Source organism: Dermacentor variabilis, chromosome 10 (assembly GCF_050947875.1).
Source record: "Dermacentor variabilis isolate Ectoservices chromosome 10, ASM5094787v1, whole genome shotgun sequence".
NCBI classification, from domain to species: domain Eukaryota; kingdom Metazoa; phylum Arthropoda; class Arachnida; order Ixodida; family Ixodidae; genus Dermacentor; species Dermacentor variabilis.
The window spans coordinates 114,191,550-114,205,423 of record NC_134577.1 but is presented as its reverse complement, the minus strand read 5'-3'; the positions used below and the strand labels follow the sequence as shown (position 1 = coordinate 114,205,423).

The 13,874-nt window shown below is 46.6% G+C and overlaps 12 non-coding genes and 2 pseudogenes across 12 annotated transcripts; all 14 read left to right on the top strand.

Annotated features, from left to right (window-relative positions):
• Positions 1 to 80: 80 nt before the first annotated feature.
• Positions 81 to 199, top strand: LOC142562931 (5S ribosomal RNA). Its single transcript, XR_012824241.1, has one exon. It is a non-coding gene; the product is annotated as a 5S ribosomal RNA (ribosomal RNA).
• Positions 200 to 3,049: 2,850 nt separating this feature from the next.
• Positions 3,050 to 3,168, top strand: LOC142562880 (5S ribosomal RNA). The gene has a single exon (XR_012824191.1). It is a non-coding gene; the product is annotated as a 5S ribosomal RNA (ribosomal RNA).
• Positions 3,169 to 3,789: 621 nt separating this feature from the next.
• LOC142561263 (5S ribosomal RNA) lies at positions 3,790 to 3,908 on the top strand. The gene has a single exon (XR_012823778.1). It is a non-coding gene; the product is annotated as a 5S ribosomal RNA (ribosomal RNA).
• A 530-nt stretch (positions 3,909 to 4,438) lies between these two features.
• Positions 4,439 to 4,557, top strand: LOC142561204 (5S ribosomal RNA). The gene has a single exon (XR_012823729.1). It is a non-coding gene; the product is annotated as a 5S ribosomal RNA (ribosomal RNA).
• Positions 4,558 to 5,081: 524 nt separating this feature from the next.
• LOC142561203 (5S ribosomal RNA) lies at positions 5,082 to 5,200 on the top strand. Its single transcript, XR_012823728.1, has one exon. It is a non-coding gene; the product is annotated as a 5S ribosomal RNA (ribosomal RNA).
• Positions 5,201 to 5,725: 525 nt separating this feature from the next.
• LOC142562930 (5S ribosomal RNA) lies at positions 5,726 to 5,844 on the top strand. The gene has a single exon (XR_012824240.1). It is a non-coding gene; the product is annotated as a 5S ribosomal RNA (ribosomal RNA).
• Positions 5,845 to 8,691: 2,847 nt separating this feature from the next.
• On the top strand, positions 8,692 to 8,810 carry LOC142562879 (5S ribosomal RNA). The gene has a single exon (XR_012824190.1). It is a non-coding gene; the product is annotated as a 5S ribosomal RNA (ribosomal RNA).
• Positions 8,811 to 9,335: 525 nt separating this feature from the next.
• On the top strand, positions 9,336 to 9,454 carry LOC142561616 (5S ribosomal RNA; annotated as a pseudogene).
• A 531-nt stretch (positions 9,455 to 9,985) lies between these two features.
• LOC142562878 (5S ribosomal RNA) lies at positions 9,986 to 10,104 on the top strand. Its single transcript, XR_012824189.1, has one exon. It is a non-coding gene; the product is annotated as a 5S ribosomal RNA (ribosomal RNA).
• A 524-nt stretch (positions 10,105 to 10,628) lies between these two features.
• Positions 10,629 to 10,747, top strand: LOC142561615 (5S ribosomal RNA; annotated as a pseudogene).
• Positions 10,748 to 11,374: 627 nt separating this feature from the next.
• Positions 11,375 to 11,493, top strand: LOC142561124 (5S ribosomal RNA). The gene has a single exon (XR_012823652.1). It is a non-coding gene; the product is annotated as a 5S ribosomal RNA (ribosomal RNA).
• Positions 11,494 to 12,018: 525 nt separating this feature from the next.
• On the top strand, positions 12,019 to 12,137 carry LOC142562877 (5S ribosomal RNA). The gene has a single exon (XR_012824188.1). It is a non-coding gene; the product is annotated as a 5S ribosomal RNA (ribosomal RNA).
• Positions 12,138 to 12,670: 533 nt separating this feature from the next.
• Positions 12,671 to 12,789, top strand: LOC142561055 (5S ribosomal RNA). The gene has a single exon (XR_012823586.1). It is a non-coding gene; the product is annotated as a 5S ribosomal RNA (ribosomal RNA).
• Positions 12,790 to 13,314: 525 nt separating this feature from the next.
• On the top strand, positions 13,315 to 13,433 carry LOC142562875 (5S ribosomal RNA). Its single transcript, XR_012824186.1, has one exon. It is a non-coding gene; the product is annotated as a 5S ribosomal RNA (ribosomal RNA).
• The last annotated feature ends 441 nt before the right edge of the window (positions 13,434 to 13,874 follow it).

Below are 13,874 nucleotides of genomic sequence, written 5' to 3'. Positions count from 1 at the left end.
GCTGTATGCTGTAGCAATACATTCGGCGACTGCACAACATAGCAGCACGATACAGGTGCAGTCGTAAACACCACATTCTCGCCATCGGCCATACCATGCTGAATACGCCGGTTCTCGTCCGATCCCCGAAGCTAAGCAGCGTTGGGCTCGGTCAGTACTTGGGAGGGAGACCACCTGGGAACACCGAGTGCTGATGGCACCGTTCTTTTCGCTTTTTTATTGCGTGCTTCTGTGACGTCTTGTTTTTTTTTTCATTTGCACAACGTGTGGGTGGTTGCGTTTACTGTAACTTACGTTCAACTGGAGCCTGCTGGTAGAGCCAACGCCGAAGTGTAACACCAACAATATTCAGGCCACTACACGATATTGTACGCGGAATGATGACTGTGGTAAGCGGTATACGTAATGATGCAAAATTTAGTCGCACAAGCTTCTAACCGCTTACTTATCACACCCGCATACAGCTCAATGACAACGCATCAATAAAGTGGCACCTTGTGGGCTGCAACGCGCGCAAAATGTGGCGCTCGCCCTCTTGTTTTTTGAGCACTAGCACGCACGCATGCAGCGAACAACCACAAACGGAGTGATCAACGTACACGACGCGTGCGTGTATTGTTCACGGAAAGACTGCCGCGTACATGCTGCATGCTGTAGCAATACATTCGGCGACTGCACAACATAGCAGCACGATACAGGTGCAGTCGTAAACAGCACATTCTCGCCATCGGCCACACCATGCTGAATACGCCGGTTCTCGTCCGATCCCCGAAGCTAAGCAGCATTGGGCTCGGTCAGTACTTTCTTTCTTTCTTTATTGATTTATTTAAGACAATGAACAGATTGTCTTAGGGGACACGGCTAAAGGCAAACATTTGCCTGACTAGGCCGTGCCACCCGTACATTGGCAGCAACATGGCAGTGGCAGGCTTTCAGGAGGTCACACATGAAATTATAGTACACATTTTCAACACTTGAGTACACAATTCGCGTAAGAAGAAAGAAAAAATGTTAAAATTTATACAGTTTTCTAAAAAATTGAAGCACAACAACAACAGGAAAAAAAGAAGCATGTACAAAATTTATCATACCTGTAGCTGGAAGGTTAAAGTTTACACAGTTTTCTAAAAACAACAACAAGAAACATGTACAAAATTTTCTATACCTGAAGTTGAACATTTCTATTAGTCTTCGGATAGTAACAATTCTTTTACCGTTTTCTTAAAGTTTTGCTTTGAAATTCCAGAATTTAGCAGGTCCAGTACCAAGGGGTAGTCGTTTAGAATGTTAGGAAGTTGAACTGCTAGTTTTTGTTCTCCGTATTGTGTTCTGCAACGTGGTTTTCCTATCAGAGTTTTTCTGAGGTTATAGCTTGTCGTTTTGCCATAGTATTTACTTTGGAAGGAACATTTGTCTTCCCAGAATTGCCGTGAAATTTCGAGGAATAATTTGTAAGTGTGAAGTTTTGATACTGTTAATATTTTATATTTGTTATAGTATGGTTTAGTGGTATCAGTACGTTCTAAGTTACCTATCGCGCGCAGTGCGCGGTTTTGGAGTGTTTGAATTGATTTTAGGTTAGTTTGTGTAGTGGTTGACCAAACTAGAAAACAATAAGTTAATCGAGAATGTATAAGCGCGTTGTAAACATTACGCTTCACATTTATCGGTAGCAAATATCGCAACCTATTTAGCACACCGACAGCACGAGCAATATTTTTTCTAAGAACATCTACGTGCGGTGACCAGGACATATTTTCATGGAATGTAATTCCTAAAAATCTGGCTGTTGGTGCCTGTTCGAGGTTGACCTTCTGAAATTGGAGTGTTAGGTGAGGGTGGATTATTGTTCCTTTTGATTTAAACACTAGATACTTAGTTTTAGTTATGTTTAATTGGAGTTTATTCGCATTTAGCCACAAGCTTAGTTGCTGTAACCAGATGTTAGGTTGCTCAAAAAGATTTCCTATTTCCCTTCCTGAGAAAAACACGTTAGTATCATCCGCGTATAATATAATATTGGAACGGCCTTGAATATTGACAATATCATTAATATAGAGTAAAAATAATACAGGCCCCAAGACGGATCCTTGCGGCACGCCGTACTTAATGTACTGAATTTCGGAACTAACTCCATTTATTGTTGTGTACTGTGTTCTAGAGGTGAGATAGCTTTTTATTAAGGATAATGCGACACCACGAATTCCATAAAGAGGTAGCTTTTTCAAAAGGACATCATGTTGCACGCAATCGAAGGCCTTCCTAAACTCTAGAAAGATACCTAGAGTTAACATTCGGTTTTCTATGTTGTCAAGGATTTGTTCCTTTATTTCAAGTAAAGCGGTTTCTGAAGATTTAGCCTTACAGAAACCATATTGCTCCTGAGATATTATTTTATACGTGTTTAGAAACTCACAAAGTCTTCTATTAATTACATGTTCAGCAATTTTCGCGAAGACAGAAGACTTGGGAGGGAGACTTGGGAGGGAGACCACCTGGGAACACCGAGTGCTGATGGCACCGTTCTTTTTGATTTTTTATTGCGTGCTTCTGTGACGTCTTGTTTTTTTTTTTTTTCATTTGCACAACGTGTGGGTGGTTGCATTTACTGTAACTTACGTTCAACTGGAGCCTGCTGGTAGAGCCAACGCCGAAGTGTAACACCAACAATATTCAGGCCACTACACGATATTGTACGCGGAATGATGACGGTGGTAAGCGGTATACGTAATGATGCAAAATTTAGTCGCATAAGCTTCTAACCGCTTACTTATCACACCCGCATACAGCTCAATGACAACGCATCAATAAATTGGCACCTTGTGGGCTGCAACGCGCGCAAAATGTGGCGCTCGCCCTCTTGTTTTTGTGAGCACTAGAACGCACGCATGCAGCGAACAACCACAAACGGAGTGATCAACGTACACGACACGTGCGTGTATTGTTCACGGAAAGACTGCCGCGTACGTGCTGTATGCTGTAGCAATACATTCGGCGACTGCACAACGTAGCAGCACGATACAGGTGCAGTCGTAAACAGCAAATTCTCGCCATCGGCCATACCATGCTGAATACGCCGGTTCACGTCCGATCCCCGAAGCTAAGCAGCATTGGGCTCGGTCAGTACTTGGGAGGGAGACCACCTGGGAACACCGAGTGCTGATGGCACCGTTCTTTTTGATTTTTTATTGCGTGCTTCTGTGACGTCTTGTTTTTTTTTTCATTTGCACAACGTGTGGGTGGTTGCATTTACTGTAACTTACGTTCAACTGGAGCCTGCTGGTAGAGCCAACGCCGAAGTGTAACACCAACAATATTCAGGCCACTACACGATATTGTACGCGGAATGATGACGGTGGTAAGCGGTATACGTAATGATGCAAAATTTAGTCGCACAAGCTTCTAACCGCTTACTTATCACACCCGCATACAGCTCAGTGACAACGCATCAATAAAGTGGCACCTTGTGGGCTGCAACGCGCGCAAAATGTGGCGCTCGCCCTCTTGTTTTTTGAGCACTAGCACGCACGCATGCAGCGAACAACCACAAACGGAGTGATCAACGTACACGACGCGTGCGTGTATTGTTCACGGAAAGACTGCCGTGAACTAGCACTAGCACGCACGCATGCAGCGAACAACCACAAACGGAGTGATCAACGTACACGACGCGTGCGTGTATTGTTCACGGAAAGACTGCCGCGTACGTGCTGTATGCTGTAGCAATACATTCGGCGACTGCACAACATAGCAGCACGATACAGGTGCAGTCGTAAACAGCACATTCTCGCCATCGGCCATACCATGCTGAATACGCCGGTTCTCGTCCGATCCCCGAAGTTAAGCAGCATTGGGCTCGGTCAGTACTTGGGAGGGAGACCACCTGGGAACACCGAGTGCTGATGGCACCGTTCTTCTTGCTTTTTTATTGCGTGCTTCTGTGACGTCTTGTTTTTTTTTTTTTTTCATTTGCACAACGTGTGGGTGGTTGCATTTACCGTAACTTACGTTCAACTGGAGCCTGCTGGTAGAGCCAACGCCGAAGTGTAACACCAACAATATTCAGGCCACTACACGATATTGTGCGCGGAATGATGACGGTGGTAAGCGGTGTAGGTAATGACGCAAAATTTAGTCGCACAAGCTTCTAACCGCTTACTTCTCACACCAGCATACAGCTCAGTGACAACGCATCAATAAAGTGGCACCTTGTGGGCTGCAACGCGCGCAAAATGTGGCGCTCGCCCTCTTGTTTATGTGAGCACTAGCACGCACGCATGCAGCGAACAACCACAAACGGAGTGATCGACGTACACGACGCGTGCGTGTATTGTTCACTGAAAGACTGCCGCGTACGTGCTGTATGCTGTAGCAATACATTCGGCGACTGCACAACATTGCAGCACGATACAGGTGCAGTCGTAAACAGCACATTCCCGCCATCGGCCATACCATGCTGAATACGCCGGTTCTCGTCCGATCCCCGAAGCTAAGCAGCATTGGGCTCGGTCAGTACTTGGGAGGGAGACCACCTGGGAACACCGAGTGCTGATGACACCGTTCTTTTTGCTTTTTTATTGCGTGCTTCTGTGACGTCTTGTTTTTTTTTCATTTGCACAACGTGTGGGTGGTTGCATTTACTGTAACTTACGTTCAACTGGAGCCTGCTGGTAGAGCCAACGCCGAAGTGTAACACCAACAATATTCAGGCCACTACACGATATTGTACGCGGAATGATGACGGTGGTAAGCGGTATACGTAATGATGCAAAATTTAGTCGCACAAGCTTCTAACCGCTTACTTATCACACCCGCATACAGCTCAATGACAACGCATCAATAAAGTGGCACCTTGTGGGCTGCAATGCGCGCAAAATGTGGCGCTCGCTCTCTTGTTTTTGTGAGCACTAGCACGCACGCATGCAGCGAACAACCACAAACGGAGTGATCGACGTACACGACGCGTGCGTGTATTGTTCACTGAAAGACTGCCGCGTACGTGCTGTATGCTGTAGCAATACATTCGGCGACTGCACAACATTGCAGCACGATACAGGTGCAGTCGTAAACAGCACATTCCCGCCATCGGCCATACCATGCTGAATACGCCGGTTCTCGTCCGATCCCCGAAGCTAAGCAGCATTGGGCTCGGTCAGTACTTGGGAGGGAGACCACCTGGGAACACCGAGTGCTGATGACACCGTTCTTTTTGCTTTTTTATTGCGTGCTTCTGTGACGTCTTGTTTTTTTTTTCATTTGCACAACGTGTGGGTGGTTGCATTTACTGTAACTTACGTTCAACTGGAGCCTGCTGGTAGAGCCAACGCCGAAGTGTAACACCAACAATATTCAGGCCACTACACGATATTGTACGCGGAATGATGACGGTGGTAAGCGGTATACGTAATGATGCAAAATTTAGTCGCACAAGCTTCTAACCGCTTACTTATCACACCCGCATACAGCTCAATGACAACGCATCAATAAAGTGGCACCTTGTGGGCTGCAACGCGCGCGAAATGTGGCGCTCGCTCTCTTGTTTTTGTGAGCACTAGCACGCACGCATGCAGCGAACAACCACAAATGGAGTGATTAACGTACACGACGCGTGCGTGTATTGTTCACGGAAAGACTGCCGCGTACGTGCTGTATGCTGTAGCAATACATTCGGCGACTGCACAACATAGCAGCACGATACAGGTGCAGTCGTAAACACCACATTCTCGCCATCGGCCATACCATGCTGAATACGCCGGTTCTCGTCCGATCCCCGAAGCTAAGCAGCGTTGGGCTCGGTCAGTACTTGGGAGGGAGACCACCTGGGAACACCGAGTGCTGATGGCACCGTTCTTTTCGCTTTTTTATTGCGTGCTTCTGTGACGTCTTGTTTTTTTTTTCATTTGCACAACGTGTGGGTGGTTGCGTTTACTGTAACTTACGTTCAACTGGAGCCTGCTGGTAGAGCCAACGCCGAAGTGTAACACCAACAATATTCAGGCCACTACACGATATTGTACGCGGAATGATGACGGTGGTAAGCGGTATACGTAATGATGCAAAATTTAGTCGCACAAGCTTCTAACCGCTTACTTATCACACCCGCATACAGCTCAATGACAACGCATCAATAAAGTGGCACCTTGTGGGCTGCAACGCGCGCAAAATGTGGCGCTCGCCCTCTTGTTTTTTGAGCACTAGCACGCACGCATGCAGCGAACAACCACAAACGGAGTGATCAACGTACACGACGCGTGCGTGTATTGTTCACGGAAAGACTGCCGCGTACATGCTGCATGCTGTAGCAATACATTCGGCGACTGCACAACATAGCAGCACGATACAGGTGCAGTCGTAAACAGCACATTCTCGCCATCGGCCACACCATGCTGAATACGCCGGTTCTCGTCCGATCCCCGAAGCTAAGCAGCATTGGGCTCGGTCAGTACTTTCTTTCTTTCTTTATTGATTTATTTAAGACAATGAACAGATTGTCTTAGGGGACACGGCTAAAGGCAAACATTTGCCTGACTAGGCCGTGCCACCCGTACATTGGCAGCAACATGGCAGTGGCAGGCTTTCAGGAGGTCACACATGAAATTATAGTACACATTTTCAACACTTGAGTACACAATTCGCGTAAGAAGAAAGAAAAAATGTTAAAACTTATACAGTTTTCTAAAAAATTGAAGCACAACAACAACAGGAAAAAAAGAAGCATGTACAAAATTTATCATACCTGTAGCTGGAAGGTTAAAGTTTACACAGTTTTCTAAAAACAACAACAAGAAACATGTACAAAATTTTCTATACCTGAAGTTGAACATTTCTATTAGTCTTCGGATAGTAACAATTCTTTTACCGTTTTCTTAAAGTTTTGCTTTGAAATTCCAGAATTTAGCAGGTCCAGTACCAAGGGGTAGTCGTTTAGAATGTTAGGAAGTTGAACTGCTAGTTTTTGTTCTCCGTATTGTGTTCTGCAACGTGGTTTTCCTATCAGAGTTTTTCTGAGGTTATAGCTTGTCGTTTTGCCATAGTATTTACTTTGGAAGGAACATTTGTCTTCCCAGAATTGCCGTGAAATTTCGAGGAATAATTTGTAAGTGTGAAGTTTTGATACTGTTAATATTTTATATTTGTTATAGTATGGTTTAGTGGTATCAGTACGTTCTAAGTTACCTATCGCGCGCAGTGCGCGGTTTTGGAGTGTTTGAATTGATTTTAGGTTAGTTTGTGTAGTGGTTGACCAAACTAGAAAACAATAAGTTAATCGAGAATGTATAAGCGCGTTGTAAACATTACGCTTCACATTTATCGGTAGCAAATATCGCAACCTATTTAGCACACCGACAGCACGAGCAATATTTTTTCTAAGAACATCTACGTGCGGTGACCAGGACATATTTTCATGGAATGTAATTCCTAAAAATCTGGCTGTTGGTGCCTGTTCGAGGTTGACCTTCTGAAATTGGAGTGTTAGGTGAGGGTGGATTATTGTTCCTTTTGATTTAAACACTAGATACTTAGTTTTAGTTATGTTTAATTGGAGTTTATTCGCATTTAGCCACAAGCTTAGTTGCTGTAACCAGATGTTAGCTTGCTCAAAAAGATTTCCTATTTCCCTTCCTGAGAAAAACACGTTAGTATCATCCGCGTATAATATAATATTGGAACGGCCTTGAATATTGACAATATCATTAATATAGAGTAAAAATAATACAGGCCCCAAGACGGATCCTTGCGGCACGCCGTACTTAATGTACTGAATTTCGGAACTAACTCCATTTATTGTTGTGTACTGTGTTCTAGAGGTGAGATAGCTTTTTATTAAGGATAATGCGACACCACGAATTCCATAAAGAGGTAGCTTTTTCAAAAGGACATCATGTTGCACGCAATCGAAGGCCTTCCTAAAATCTAGAAAGATACCTAGAGTTAACATTCGGTTTTCTATGTTGTCAAGGATTTGTTCCTTTATTTCAAGTAAAGCGGTTTCTGAAGATTTAGCCTTACAGAAACCATATTGCTCCTGAGATATTATTTTATACGTGTTTAGAAACTCACAAAGTCTTCTATTAATTACATGTTCAGCAATTTTCGCGAAGACAGAAGACTTGGGAGGGAGACTTGGGAGGGAGACCACCTGGGAACACCGAGTGCTGATGGCACCGTTCTTTTTGATTTTTTATTGCGTGCTTCTGTGACGTCTTGTTTTTTTTTTTCATTTGCACAACGTGTGGGTGGTTGCATTTACTGTAACTTACGTTCAACTGGAGCCTGCTGGTAGAGCCAACGCCGAAGTGTAACACCAACAATATTCAGGCCACTACACGATATTGTACGCGGAATGATGACGGTGGTAAGCGGTATACGTTATGATGCAAAATTTAGTCGCATAAGCTTCTAACCGCTTACTTATCACACCCGCATACAGCTCAATGACAACGCATCAATAAATTGGCACCTTGTGGGCTGCAACGCGCGCAAAATGTGGCGCTCGCCCTCTTGTTTTTGTGAGCACTAGAACGCACGCATGCAGCGAACAACCACAAACGGAGTGATCAACGTACACGACACGTGCGTGTATTGTTCACGGAAAGACTGCCGCGTACGTGCTGTATGCTGTAGCAATACATTCGGCGACTGCACAACGTAGCAGCACGATACAGGTGCAGTCGTAAACAGCAAATTCTCGCCATCGGCCATACCATGCTGAATACGCCGGTTCACGTCCGATCCCCGAAGCTAAGCAGCATTGGGCTCGGTCAGTACTTGGGAGGGAGACCACCTGGGAACACCGAGTGCTGATGGCACCGTTCTTTTTGATTTTTTATTGCGTGCTTCTGTGACGTCTTGTTTTTTTTTTCATTTGCACAACGTGTGGGTGGTTGCATTTACTGTAACTTACGTTCAACTGGAGCCTGCTGGTAGAGCCAACGCCGAAGTGTAACACCAACAATATTCAGGCCACTACACGATATTGTACGCGGAATGATGACGGTGGTAAGCGGTATACGTAATGATGCAAAATTTAGTCGCACAAGCTTCTAACCGCTTACTTATCACACCCGCATACAGCTCAATGACAACGCATCAATAAATTGGCACCTTGTGGGCTGCAACGCGCGCAAAATGTGGCGCTCGCCCTCTTGTTTTTGTGAGCACTAGCACGCACGCATGCAGCGAACAACCACAAACGGAGTGATCAACGTACACGACACGTGCGTGTATTGTTCACGGAAAGACTGCCGCGTACGTGCTGTATGCTGTAGCAATACATTCGGCGACTGCACAACATAGCAGCACGATACAGGTGCAGTCGTAAACAGCACATTCTCGCCATCGGCCATACAATGCTGAATACGCCGGTTCTCGTCCGATCCCCGAAGCTAAGCAGCATTGGGCTCGGTCAGTACTTGGGAGGGAGACCACCTGGGAACACCGAGTGCTGATGGCACCGTTCTTTTTGATTTTTTATTGCGTGCTTCTGTGACGTCTTGTTTGTTTTTCTTTTTTCATTTGCACAACGTGTGGGTGGTTGCATTTACTGTAACTTACGTTCAACTGGAGCCTGCTGGTAGAGCCAACGCCGAAGTGTAACACCAACAATATTCAGGCCACTACACGATATTGTACGCGGAATGATGACGGTGGTAAGCGGTATACGTTATGATGCAAAATTTAGTCGCATAAGCTTCTAACCGCTTACTTATCACACCCGCATACAGCTCAATGACAACGCATCAATAAATTGGCACCTTGTGGGCTGCAACGCGCGCAAAATGTGGCGCTCGCCCTCTTGTTTTTGTGAGCACTAGAACGCACGCATGCAGCGAACAACCACAAACGGAGTGATCAACGTACACGACACGTGCGTGTATTGTTCACGGAAAGACTGCCGCGTACGTGCTGTATGCTGTAGCAATACATTCGGCGACTGCACAACGTAGCAGCACGATACAGGTGCAGTCGTAAACAGCAAATTCTCGCCATCGGCCATACCATGCTGAATACGCCGGTTCACGTCCGATCCCCGAAGCTAAGCAGCATTGGGCTCGGTCAGTACTTGGGAGGGAGACCACCTGGGAACACCGAGTGCTGATGGCACCGTTCTTTTTGATTTTTTATTGCGTGCTTCTGTGACGTCTTGTTTTTTTTTCATTTGCACAACGTGTGGGTGGTTGCATTTACTGTAACTTACGTTCAACTGGAGCCTGCTGGTAGAGCCAACGCCGAAGTGTAACACCAACAATATTCAGGCCACTACACGATATTGTACGCGGAATGATGACGGTGGTAAGCGGTATACGTAATGATGCAAAATTTAGTCGCACAAGCTTCTAACCGCTTACTTATCACACCCGCATACAGCTCAATGACAACGCATCAATAAATTGGCACCTTGTGGGCTGCAACGCGCGCAAAATGTGGCGCTCGCCCTCTTGTTTTTGTGAGCACTAGCACGCACGCATGCAGCGAACAACCACAAACGGAGTGATCAACGTACACGACACGTGCGTGTATTGTTCACGGAAAGACTGCCGCGTACGTGCTGTATGCTGTAGCAATACATTCGGCGACTGCACAACATAGCAGCACGATACAGGTGCAGTCGTAAACAGCACATTCTCGCCATCGGCCATACAATGCTGAATACGCCGGTTCTCGTCCGATCCCCGAAGCTAAGCAGCATTGGGCTCGGTCAGTACTTGGGAGGGAGACCACCTGGGAACACCGAGTGCTGATGGCACCGTTCTTTTTGATTTTTTATTGCGTGCTTCTGTGACGTCTTGTTTGTTTTTCTTTTTTCATTTGCACAACGTGTGGGTGGTTGCATTTACTGTAACTTACGTTCAACTGGAGCCTGCTGGTAGAGCCAACGCCGAAGTGTAACACCAACAATATTCAGGCCACTACACGATATTGTACGCGGAATGATGACGGTGGTAAGCGGTATACGTAATTCTGCAAAATTTCGTCGCACAAGCTTCTAACCGCTTACTTATCACACCCGCATACAGCTCAATGACAACGCATCAATAAAGTGGCACCTTGTGGGCTGCAACGCGCGCAAAATGTGGCGCTCGCCCTCTTGTTTTTTGAGCACTAGCACGCACGCATGCAGCGAACAACCACAAACGGAGTGATCAACGTACACGACGCGTGCGTGTATTGTTCACGGAAAGACTGCCGTGAACTAGCACTAGCACGCACGCATGCAGCGAACAACCACAAACGGAGTGATCAACGTACACGACGCGTGCGTGTATTGTTCACGGAAAGACTGCCGCGTACGTGCTGTATGCTGTAGCAATACATTCGGCGACTGCACAACATAGCAGCACGATACAGGTGCAGTCGTAAACAGCACATTCTCGCCATCGGTCATACCATGCTGAATACACCGGTTCTCGTCCGTTCCCCGAAGCTAAGCAGCATTGGGCTCGGTCAGTACTTGGGAGGGAGACCACCTGGGAACACCGAGTGCTGATGGCACCGTTCTTTTTGCTTTTTTATTGCGTGCTTCTGTGACGTCTTGTTTTTTTTTTCATTTGCACAACGTGTGGGTGGTTGCATTTACTGTAACTTACGTTCAACTGGAGCCTGCTGGTAGAGCCAACGCCGAAGTGTAACACCAACAATATTCAGGCCACTACACGATATTGTACGCGGAATGATGACGGTGGTAAGCGGTATACGTAATGATGCAAAATTTAGTCGCACAAGCTTCTAACCGCTTACTTATCACACCCGCATACAGCTCAATGACAACGCATCAATAAATTGGCACCTTGTGGGCTGCAACGCGCGCAAAATGTGGCGCTCGCCCTCTTGTTTTTGTGAGCACTAGCACGCACGCATGCAGCGAACAACCACAAACGGAGTGATCAACGTACACGACACGTGCGTGTATTGTTCACGGAAAGACTGCCGCGTACGTGCTGTATGCTGTAGCAATACATTCGGCGACTGCACAACGTAGCAGCACGATACAGGTGCAGTCGTAAACAGCACATTCTCGCCATCGGCCATACCATGCTGAATACGCCGGTTCACGTCCGATCCCCGAAGCTAAGCAGCATTGGGCTCGGTCAGTACTTGGGAGGGAGACCACCTGGGAACACCGAGTGCTGATGGCACCGTTCTTTTTGCTTTTTTATTGCGTGCTTCTGTGACGTCTTGTTTTTTTTTTCTTTTTTTCATTTGCACAAGGTGTGGGTGGTTGCATTTACTGTAACTTACGTTCAACTGGAGCCTGCTGGTAGAGCCAACGCCGAAGTGTAACACCAACAATATTCAGGCCACTACACGATATTGTACGCGGAAAGATGACGGTGGTAAGCGGTATACGTAATGATGCAAAATTTAGTCGCACAAGCTTCTAACCGCTTACTTATCACACACGCATACAGCTCAATGACAACGCATCAATAAAGTGGCACCTTGTGGGCTGCAACGCGCGCAAAATGTGGCGCGCGCCCTCTTGTTTTTGTGAGCACTAGCACGCACGCATGCAGCGAACAACCACAAACGGAGTGATCAACGTACACGACGCGTGCGTGTATTGTTCACGGAAAGACTGCCGCGTACATGCTGCATGCTGTAGCAATACATTCGGCGACTGCACAACATAGCAGCACGATATAGGTGCAGTCGTAAACAGCACATTCTCGCCATCGGCCACACCATGCTGAATACGCCGGTTCTCGTCCGATCCCCGAAGCTAAGCAGCATTGGGCTCGGTCAGTACTTGGGAGGGAGACCACCTGGGAACACCGAGTGCTGATGGCACCGTTCTTTTTGATTTTTTATTGCGTGCTTCTGTGACGTCTTGTTTTTTTTTTCATTTGCACAACGTGTGGGTGGTTGCATTTACTGTAACTTACGTTCAACTGGAGCCTGCTGGTAGAGCCAACGCCGAAGTGTAACACCAACAATATTCAGGCCACTACACGATATTGTACGCGGAATGATGACGGTGGTAAGCGGTATACGTAATGATGCAAAATTTAGTCGCACAAGCTTCTAACCGCTTACTTATCACACCCGCATACAGCTCAATGACAACGCATCAATAAATTGGCACCTTGTGGGCTGCAACGCGCGCAAAATGTGGCGCTCGCCCTCTTGTTTTTGTGAGCACTAGCACGCACGCATGCAGCGAACAACCACAAATGGAGTGATCAACGTACACGACACGTGCGTGTATTGTTCACGGAAAGACTGCCGCGTACGTGCTGTATGCTGTAGCAATACATTCGGCGACTGCACAACGTAGCAGCACGATACAGGTGCAGTCATAAACCGCACATTCTCGCCATCGGCCATACCATGCTGAATACGCCGGTTCACGTCCGATCCCCGAAGCTAAGCAGCATTGGGCTCGGTCAGTACTTGGGAGGGAGACCACCTGGGAACACCGAGTGCTGATGGCACCATTCTTTTTGCTTTTTTATCGCGTGCTTCTGTGACGTCTTGTTTTTTTTTTCATTTGCACAACGCGTGGGAGCTTGCATTTACTTTAACTTACGTTGAACTGGAGCCTGCTGGTAGAGCCAACGCCGAAGTGTAACACCAACAATATTCAGGCCACTACACAATATTGTACGCGGAATGATGACGGTGGTAAGCGGTATACGTAATGATGCAAAATTTAGTCGCACAAGCTTCTAACCGCTTACTTATCACACCCGCATACAGCTCAATGACAACGCATCAATAAATTGGCACCTTGTGGGCTGCAACGCGCGCAAAATGTGGCGCTCGCCCTCTTGTTTTTGTGAGCACTAGCACGCACGCATGCAGCGAACAACCACAAACGGAGTGATCAACGTACACGACACGTGCGTGTATTGTTCACGGAAAGACTGCCGCGT